The sequence below is a fragment of the Entelurus aequoreus genome, linkage group LG20 (genome assembly GCF_033978785.1).
Source record: "Entelurus aequoreus isolate RoL-2023_Sb linkage group LG20, RoL_Eaeq_v1.1, whole genome shotgun sequence".
In the NCBI taxonomy this organism is placed as follows: domain Eukaryota; kingdom Metazoa; phylum Chordata; class Actinopteri; order Syngnathiformes; family Syngnathidae; genus Entelurus; species Entelurus aequoreus.
This window is the reverse complement of record NC_084750.1, coordinates 45,421,241-45,432,604: the sequence shown is the minus strand read 5'-3', so window position 1 is coordinate 45,432,604 and position 11,364 is coordinate 45,421,241. Positions and strand designations below refer to the sequence as shown.

Sequence of the window (11,364 nt, the reverse complement as noted above, 5' to 3'; positions counted from 1 at the left end):
TGACATTTAAAGGGACAGTTTCTCTAGAAGTACTTCCGGTCAGACCAACTCTCAGAAAACACAACACTTTTTTTATTTTTTTTTATAAACCTTTATTTATAAATTCCAACATTTACAAACAGTTGAGAAATAATAACCAAAGTAAGTACAAAAACAGTACAAAACAGTGCCAGGGGGTTGTAAATTCAAAGTAACTAAATAGAATGCAAAATATATATATATATATATATATATATATATATATATATATACTATATATATATATTATATATAATATTATATATATATATATATATATATATATATATATACATATATATATATATAGAGTAGTATATATATATACATATATATATATATATATATATATATATATATATATATATATATATATATATATATATATATATATATTATATATATACATATATATATATATATATACATATATATATATATATATATATATATATATATATATATACATATATATATATATATATACATACAGTATATATACATATATATACATACAGTATATATACATATATATATACATACAGTATATATACATATATATATATACATACAGTATATATACATATATATACATATATATATATATATATATATATATATATATATATATATATATATATATATATATATATATATATAACAAAGTGCAAAGCCATAGGCTCACTCAATTTCAGTAAATAACTTAAATTTGGAACACAGCATCATCGTTTTCACAGCTTTTTGCTTGTTTTTTCATGTTTTAAAAATAAATAAATAAATACAAATAAAAAGATTTCTATGACAAAATGGGTATAAAACAAACATATTAAAAACACAATCATTTTTCAATGTAATACTTAGATCTAAAGTTGACTTAAGCGTTAAAGAAACTAAAAAAAGGGACTCATTTTTAAAACTTTTATGAATGCCGCCTTTTCTTTTTTCTTTTTTAAAACTGTCATTGATCAAAAAATAAAAATCAATGTAAGGGACAAGCAGTATAAATGGATGGATGGATGGTAATTAATTATTGACCCATTTTAAGGCCCCAATGACTTCACATCAAATATTACACTTTAAAATATTTTTTGGGGAAATATTGCATTTAGTGTTTTTCTTTTTTTTTATTAAAAAAAAAAAAAAAAAAGATTTCCATGACAAAATGGGTATAAAACAAACAAATTAAAAACAAAATCTTTTTAAAAGTAATTTCCTAGATCTAAAGTTGACTTAAGCGTTAAAAGAAACTAAAAAAAAGGGACTAATTTTTAAAACTTTTATGAATGCGGCCTTTTTTTTTTTTTTTAAAACTGTCATTGATCAAAAAATAAAAATCAATGTAAGGGACAAGCGGTAGAAATGGATGGATGGTAATTAATTATTGACCCATTTAAGGCTCCAATGACTTCACATCAAATATTCCATTTTAAAGTATTTTTTGGGGGAAATATTGCATTTAGTGTTTTTCATGTTTAAAAAAACATACAAAAAAAACTAAACAAAAATATTTCTATGACAAAATGGGTATAAAACAACAGATTAAAAACACAAACTTTTTTTAAAAGTAATACTTATCGACGCAAAGATTTGAAGTTGATCTAGAGACTAAAGCTTTAAAAGTAAAAAGTTTGTCTTATTTTTAACACTTTTATGAGTGCAGCCCGTTTTGGATCACCATTTTAGGGACATTTGTATTTTTAAAGACAAAAAATTTTATCAAAGTTATATAAAAAAAAGTATATTGTAAAAAAAAAAAAGGGCATACAACAAAACAAACAAAAGATAAACAATAAAAAGTTATAATCAACTAATTGATCTGAAGTTTAACTAGAGACTTAGGTGTTAGTTACAAAAAAGTATGATTTATTTTAAAAACTTTTCCAAGCGGGGCCTTTCGTATCCCTAAGAATTGTATTGTTTTTTTTCTAAAAAAAACTGTTACTGTTTAAAATATTAAAATCAATGTTATGAATTATTGACATAATCAAGGCTACAAGTACTTCTCATCAATATTCTACTTTTATATATGTTTGGGGTGAAATATATCATATTTTGAGTGTTTGCCATACAAAAACAACTTTCTTATGACAAAAAGGGCATTAAACAATAATAATACAAAAAAAAAACATTCAAAAAAATACAAACTTATAATCGACAAATAAATCTTAGGTTAATCGAGAGACTTAAGCTTTAAAAGTTTGACTTATTTTTAACATTTGGCTCTTTTGGATCCAACAATTTCATTGGTCAAAAATTATAAAAATTATATGTATAAAAAAACATGTTTTTAAAGGGCATAAAACAAAGTTATAACTGACAAATAGATATAAAGTTGATCTCGAGACTTAAGAAGTGAAAGAAAAAATAAGAAAAAAGTGACTTATTTTTAAAACTTTTATGAATCTGGCCTTTTTTTTTTTTTTTAAACTCTCAATAATCAAAAAATAAAAATAAATTATTTAAATGTTGACCTATTTAAGGCTCCAATTAATTCACATCAAATATTCCACTTTGAATGTTTCAAGGGGAAAATATTGCATAATTTGAAAAAAAAAAGACTTATAACATAAAAAAAAAAGACTTTTAACGTAAAAAAAAAAAAGAAGAAATGTTTTACTTTGTATCAACAGATAGACCTGCAGTTGATCTACATATAAAGTTGATCTCGAGACTTAAGAAGTGAATGTAAAAATAAGAAAAAAGTGACTTATTTTTAAAACTTTTATGAATCTGGCCTTTTTTTTTTTAAACTCTCAATAATCCAAAAATAAAAATCTATGATTTAAATGTTGACCTATTTAAGGCTCCAATTACTTCACATCAAATATTCCACTTTGAATGATTTAAGGGGGAAATATTGCATATTTTGAAAAAAAAGGACATTAAACATAAAAAAAAGAAGAAATGTTTTACTTTGTATCAACAGATAAACCTGCAGTTGATATAGAGATCCAAGTGTTGAATAATAAAATAATAATAATATATGACATCATTTGAACCTTTTTATGACTGAGACCCTACGTGGACCAAACCAAACCTGGACCAAACCCATTGGGTTGAGTTTTTCCTTGCCCTGATGTGGGATCTGAGCCCAGGATGTCGTTGTGGCTTGTGCAGCCCTTTGAGACACTTGTGATTTAGGGCTATATAAATAAACCTTGATTGATTGATTGAAACTTGAAGGGAGCCTTAAAAGACAAAAAAACAGTATTTTGTCAAAATGGCTGCCGCATGCGTTCCTTTCTCCGTGTGCGAGTCTGGACGCCCCTGCTCCAAAACATCACTCTGCATCTCATTTACGGAGCAGCTGACTCCATTCCAAAAACAAACAAAAAAACAACGCTGTGGGACGGCAGCACAGAGCCTGAGGGGTGAAGTTGATCCGACTCTCAGGTAACATCTCAGCCTCAACAAAAGGAGCTCCTGTCCTTCGCCACAAACTCAAACCATCATCGGCTTAACCTTTGACCTGTGCCCTTCCCGAGGATTTGGCCCCTTTTGTGTCCCCTGTGGAAAAAAGCAGGGATGTATTATGAAGAGGTTGAGCGTGTCGGTGCAGACATCTTCCATTAAGTTGACCTCATGCTTCTTTACCTTCCTTTATTTATATTCCACGGCCCCTGCAGATGTGCACACACCTTCTAATAATCACACACTCATAAAGCATTCCATGACATTCCATGCTAGAGTACATGATTACACCTTTGCATGTCACCCAAGGAGGGTGGCCGTTCACATTCCAACCGATACGGTACCAATTCCAAGTACATGGGAATCGACACCAGTAACTTTTTTGCGTTGATAAATATTAACTATGTTTGATAGTAAGTTAGACACAATATATGACTATTAATGAAATGCAAATGTGCTGACACCCCTGATATCGCCCTGTCGCTGCTTTGTCTGCGTCACGTTACTCGATGTTCGCCCTTGGCAGTCAGCAGGCCGATTCTGGAAACAAACACTGATACGAGACGACTGGCTTTGCACAGATAGAAAAAGTACAACTTCAGCACAATTGATAATAACTATAGCAACGGCCCTTAAGCATAAGAGTTGTGTGATAATATATACATCATTATTCTAAAATTCCCACCTTCCGCCCGAATGCAGCTGAGATAGGCTCCAGCACCCACCGCGATCCCGAAAGGGACAAGCGGTAGAAAATGGATGGCTGGAATAAAATGTTTAAAATCATGTAGAACAACATTTAAAAATGAGCTGATGATGATAACTGCTGTCCAGTTGTTATATTTTGTTATCATCATATCCTTTGCAAGTGTGACATTACGTTGCAATTGCAAGTCCAAGACGTTAGATGGCAGTAGTGTTTGTATAATGGCCTGTTGTGCCCCAAAAAGTGTTTATACTGTAAGTATTGTACTTATTACTAGGGATGTGAATCTTTGGGCACCATGCCATTCTATTGGATTCTTGGGGGTAATGATTTGATTCAGAATCGATTCTGGATTCAAAGTCGGTACTTTGTGAATAACATTGTGTGCCAGTTCTATGATGAACTACATTCCTCCTTAGAATAGATCAACATCTGTGATACATTTCTATATTACTTAAATGTGTTGTAAATATTTATTTTGGACGCGTTAAAAATAAGAAAAAAAAATTAAAACGTGATGTTTTGAACATGTTTACAGCTCTATTGTTGACACTTTCACATTCCAACATGTCAGAAAAAGGAGTAGGAAGAAGCAGAGCTCACTTTCAGTCCGCAACCTTCTGGAGAAAAAGCTCCAGCAAATCTTTGACTTGTGCCGTTTGCATCGTTAAAAGTGTTAAATATTGATCTGCCAAGATAGTTAAGATGGTTTGCCTACAGCCTGACCACAAAGACATATATGCTAATTAGCTACGTAATAGGAATGTCTAATTAATGATATGCAAATGAGACAGAGCCATAATGGGATAAATTTGATATGAGGATGGACGGCTGTTGAACATCCTGGAGGAAGCTGCCGGGTTTGACCACACACACACACACACACACACGCACACACACACACACACACACACACACACACACTCACACACACACACACACACACACACACACACACACACACACACACACACACACACACACACACACACATACACACACACACACACACACCCACACACACACACACACACACACACACACACACACACACATACACACACACACACACACACGCACACACACACACACACACACACACGCACACACATACACACACACACGCACACACACACACACACACATACACACACACACACACACACACGCACACACACACACACACACACACACACGCACACAGACGCGCCGGAATTCAATTTGGTTAATTGTCAAATATGCAAACATGCAAATTGAAGTCATGCTGCGCCTTGACCGCTGCACCTAGCCCAACGTCCCTGGAGCACGCACACACACACACACACACACACACACACACACACACACACACACACACACACACACACACACACACACACACACACACACACACACACACACACACACACACACACACACACACACACACACACACACACACACACACACACACACACACACACACACACACACACACACACAGCTCTTATCTGATCAGGCCTTTAATGTGGTTGCTATTCAGTCGTGTGTCCTGTGACACAATGTGTGCCACTAATGACCAATTCCCTTGATGACACAGAATAGAAGGTGCTGGCACATGCAGGCTATATACAAGGTGCAGGCTGTATAGAAGGTGCAGGCTGTATAGAAGGTGCAGGCTGTATAGAAGGTGCAGGCTGTATAGAAGGTGCTGGCACATGCAGGCTGTATAGAAGGTGCTGGCACATGTAGGCTGTATAGAAGGTGCAGGCTGTATAGAAGGTGCTGGCTGTATAGAAGGTGCTGGCACATGTAGGCTGTATAGAAGGTGCAGGCTGTATAGAAGGTGCTGGCACATGTAGGCTGTATAGAAGGTGCAGGCTGTATAGAAGGTGCTGGCACATGCAGGCTGTATAGAAGGTGCAGGCTGTATAGAAGGTGCTGGCACATGTAGGCTGTATAGAAGGTGCAGGCTGTATAGAAGGTGCAGGCTGTATAGAAGGTGCAGGCACATGCAGGCTGTATAGAAGGTGCAGGCTGTATAGAAGGTGCTGGCACATGCAGGCTGTATAGAAGGTGCTGGCACATGCAGGCTGTATAGAAGGTGCAGGCTGTATAGAAGGTGCTGGCACATGCAGGCTGTATAGAAGGTGCAGGCTGTATAGAAGGTGCAGGCTGTATAGAAGGTGCAGGCTGTATAGAAGGTGCAGGCTGTATAGAAGGTGCAGGCTGTATAGAAGGTGCAGGCTGTATAGAAGGTGCAGGCTGTATAGAAGGTGCAGGCTGTATAGAAGGTGCTGGCACATGCAGGCTGTATAGAAGGTGCAGGCTGTATAGAAGGTGCTGGCACATGTAGGCTGTATAGAAGGTGCAGGCTGTATAGAAGGTGCAGGCTGTATAGAAGGTGCAGGCACATGCAGGCTGTATAGAAGGTGCAGGCTGTATAGAAGGTACAGGCTGTATAGAAGGTGCTGGCACATGCAGGCTGTATAGAAGGTGCAGGCTGTATAGAAGGTGCAGGCTGTATAGAAGGTGCTGGCACATGTAGGCTGTATAGAAGGTGCAGGCTGTATAGAAGGTGCAGGCTGTATAGAAGGTGCAGGCACATGTGGAAGTGATGCTAGCCGCCATCCAACAGTCTGACTGTGCACCACTTTAAAAATTGCCTTTCAATCAACACTCCCGTCGACGGCGTCTATTTGTCGACTGACGACACGAGGTCACGACCTGACACGAGGTCACGACCTGACACGAGGTCACGACCTGACACTACGCTTGGCCTTCTCGTCCCCGCAACATGTTGCACCGATCCGGCGTCAAAAACACAAACTGTCCCCTTTTCCCGTCTTTGTGGTGAAAGTTAATTGAATTTGTATGCTAATGAAGGCTGTGCATAGCTAACGAGCTGAGTGTGTGAGCCATTAACACGCTGAATGACGGTTATGCCCGGGGCCAGAGTCACCTATAGGAACACACACACATGAATACATGATGGCTTCATTTGCATGGCGTACACTCCTGTCTCGCCAACGATGTTGGGGGACAAAGAAAGAAGTGGTAGGACCAAGCGCTCTACAATTAATGACGAAATGGGGGTTTACCCACGGGGCCACTTGTTCCACTGTGAAGGATGTTTGGGGCATAAAGAGAGAAGTGTGTTTAAAAAAAGCGGTCCAAAAATAAATAAATACAGATTTTACGCACTTGGCCACTTATTCCTCTTTAAAGGATGTTTGAGGGATAAAGAAAAAAGTGTTAAAAAAGAGCAGTCAAAAAAGTTTTACGCACCAGACCACTTGTTCCACTGTAAAAGATGTTTGGGTACAAAGAAAGAATTGTGGTAAAAAAATATATATATATAAAAAAATAAAATTAAGATTTCACACACTTACTCCACTTTGGGGTATAAAGAAAGAAAAGTGTTAAGAAAACTGGTCAAAAAAAATTTAAAAAATGCACGGGGCCACTTGTTCACTTTAAAGGATGTTTGGGGTAGAAAGAATGAAAATAGGCAGCTCAGTCGCCAGAATTTAACCGTGAAAAAATACCAGTCATACCAATTGTTGTTTTACAGTAATGTACTGTAAAACCAACCGCAGATCTTACAGTAAAAAAACAGATGCCAGAATTTTACAGTAAAGATAACAGTCTACATCCGTTTTTTCTTTCATTTTTTTTAATTTTTTTTTTTATAGTGCATTACTGTAAATGGGGAAAAAGGTACTACTTTGTGGTTAAAAAACAAAAACAACAACTTGCAGCTCAGTCGCCAGAATTTTACTGTGAAAATATCAGTGGTACCGATTTGTGTATTTTACAGTAATTAACTGTAAAAACAACAACCACAGATATTATGGTAAACAAAGCAACTAGCAGCTCAGTTGCCAAAAACTGTAAAAAATACATTAAAAAATACAGTAAAGTTCAATGTACTGTAAAAACAACCGTAAATTTTACAGTAAAAAAAAAAAAACAGCCAGCTCACTCTCCCAAATTTTACCGTGAAATAAAAGTGGTCACGTTTTTCAATTTACAGTAATGCACTGTAAAAACAATGCATGTAGACTTTACAGTAATGTACTGTGAAAACAACAAGCGGAGCTGTTACGGTAAAAAGTGGCAATTCAGTTTCTAGAATCAGAATGGGACGGTTTTTGACTTTACAGTAATTTCACTGTAAAAACAACGGCCATAGATTTTACGTAAAAAAATAGGCAGCTCAGTTGCCAGAATTTAACTGTAAAAATAACAGTGATACCAAATGTTGTTTTACAGTAATACACTGTAAAACCAACCCTACATCTTACAGTAAAAAAAACATTTGCCAGAATTTTACAGTAAATATAACAGTCTACGTCCGGTTTTATTCTTTCTTTTTTCTTTTTTTTACGGTGCATTACTGTAAATGGGGGAAAAGGTACCACTTTGTGGTAAAAAAAACAACAACAAAAAAAAACCTTGCAGTTCAGTTGCCAGAATTTTACTGTAAAAATAACAGTGGTACCGATTTGTGTATTTTACAGTAATTAACTGTAAGAACAACAACCACAGATATTATGGTAAAAAAACTAACTAGCAGCTCAGTTGCCAGAAACTGTAAAAAGAAATGAAAAAAACTACGGTAAAGTTCAATGTAATGTAAAAACAAGCGTATATTTTACAGTAAAAAATAAACTGTCAGCTTAATCGCCAGAATTTTTCCAGAAACATAACTGGTGAAGCTTTTATTTTGACAGTAATGCACTGTAAAAACACCACAGATTTTACAGTAAAAAAAAACTGCCAGCTCACTCTCCCAAATTTTACCGTGAAATAAAAGTGGTCACGTTTTTCAATTTACAGTAATGCACTGTAAACACAATGCATGTAGATTTTACAGTAATGTACTGTGAAAACAACAACCGGAGCTGTTACGGTAAAAAATGGGCCACTGAGTTTCCAGAATCACAATGGGACGGTTTTTGACTTTACAGTAATGCACTGTAAAAACAACGGCCATAGATTTTACGTAAAAAAAAATAGGCAGCTCAGTCGCAAGAATTTAACCGTAAAACTAACAGTGATACCAACTGTTGTTTTACAGTAATACACTGTAAAACCAACCCTAGATCTTACAGTAAAAAACAGTTGCCAGAATTTTACAGTAAAGCTAACAGTCTATGTCCGTTTTATTTTGTTGTTGATTTTTTTTTTTACAGTGCATTACTGTAAATGGGGAAATAGGTACCACTTTGTGGTAAAAAAATAAAATAAAATAAAAACCTTGCAGCTCAGTCACCAGAATTTTACTGTAAAAATAACAGTGGTACCTATTTCTGTATTTTACAGTAATTAACTGTAAAAACAACAACCACAGATATTATGGTATAATTTACAGTAATGTACTGTGAAAACAACAACTGGAGCTGTTACGCTAAAAAGTGGCCACTGAGTTTCCAGAATCAGAATGGTACAGTTTTTGACTTTACAGTAATGCACTGTAAAAACAACCGCAGATCTTACAGTAAAAAAACAGTCATGGACTGTAAGTCACCAGAAGTTTCTAGCGCATGTCCCCCTCGGGGTCGCGGGGGCCCTGGAGCTGTTGCCAGAAGTTTACAGTAAAAGCAGTTTTTTACAGTTTTTCCATCAACAATAATGCAATGCAAAAAAAAACGTTGCCAGAATTTAACTTTCAAATTTCGATGGGGGAACTTTTCCGATTGAGATTTTAGGGTAAAACTGGCAGCTCACTCGCTGGAACCATGAAAATAACCATGGTAACGCTTTTCAATTTACAGTAAAAACATAATCGTAAAAAAACAACAACACAAAAAATAAAATTTTTTCGATTGACAGTAATTTGGTCCAAAAAGTCACTGTAAATGTACACATTTACGGTATAGCTCGGTTGGTAGAGCGTCCGTGCCAGCAACTTGAGGGTTGCAGGTTCGATCCCCGCTTCCGCCATCCTAGTCACTGCCGTTGTGTCCTTGGGCAAGACACTTTACCCACCTGCTCCCAGTGCCACCCACACTGGTTTAAATGTAACTTAGATATTGGGTTTCACAATGTAAAGCGCTTTGAGTCACTTGAGAAAAAAGCGCTATATAAATGTAATTCAATTCAATTCAATTCAACATGAAATCACATTTATTTGTGTGTTTACGCTTCCAGAATATGAGCAGCACCAAGACAGCCTGGAGGTGTAAATCTTCATCTGACAGACATTTTGAAAGGTGCCCAGGCAGGATTAGCCAATTTCCTTCTTGAAGGTTCAGGAAAAAATAAAAACCCTGACTCAGCTTCAGATTAGTGCTGATGCTCATCTCTAATAACTAATCTCCACCTCAAGTCTCATTTGGAGATTAACCCCCCGCCGTGTCGCACTCGCTCAGACTCCAATGTTTTCAAGAGATAAAAAAGAAAAAAAGCGAGGAACCTCTCAGAGTGGAATGTAGGTGAATAAGTGGGGGACATCATGTCTCAGTTCCTGGAACACACATGAGTCACCTTTGGTGAGGCTTGAAGGGAACAAGCAGGCTGAAAGTCTTCCTGCAGACTAATCAATCTGCAAATATCACGACTCGCTCCTTGTTGGAGACCGTCCTTTGACCAGGCCTCACCAGGCTAACTAACTCAACCACCAGGCCTCATCAGGCTAACTAACTCAACCACCAGGCCTCATCAGGCTAACTAACTCAACCACCAGGCCTCATCAGTCTAACTAACTCAACCACCAGGCCTCATCAGGCTTACTAACTCAACCACAAGGCCTCATCAGGCTAACTAACTCAACCACCAGGCCTCATCAGGCTAACTAACTCAACCACAAGGCCTCATCAGACTAACTAACTCAACCACCAGGCCTCATCAGCCTAACTAACTCAACCACCAGGCCTCATCAGGCTAACTAACTCAACCACAAGGCCTCATCAGGCTAACTAACAGACCCACGAGGCCTCACCAGGCTAACTAACTCAACCACCAGGCCTCATCAGGCTAACTAACTCAACCACAAGGCCTCATCAGGCTAACTAACAGACCCATGAGGCCTCACCAGGCTAACTAAGTCAACCACGAGGCCTCGCCAGGCTAACTAACTCAACCACGAGGCCTCATCAGGCTAACTAACTCAACCACAAGGCCTCATCAGGCTAACTAACTCAACCACCAGGCCTCATCAGGCTAACTAACTCAACCACGAGGCCTCGCCAGGCTAACTAACTCAACCACGAGGCCTCGCCAGGCTAACAAACTCAACTATGAGG

The 11,364-nt window shown here is 36.9% G+C and overlaps 1 long non-coding RNA gene across 1 annotated transcript in view; it reads right to left on the bottom strand.

Moving 5' to 3' along the window:
* Window positions 1–3,447: 3,447 nt before the first annotated feature.
* The window catches only part of LOC133636298 (uncharacterized), a 174,399-nt gene continuing 166,482 nt past the window's right edge, over window positions 3,448–11,364 (bottom strand). Inside the window, exon 6 of the long non-coding RNA XR_009822215.1 lies at window positions 3,448–3,525. This is a non-coding gene — a long non-coding RNA (uncharacterized LOC133636298). The remainder of the gene's footprint in view (window positions 3,526–11,364) is intronic.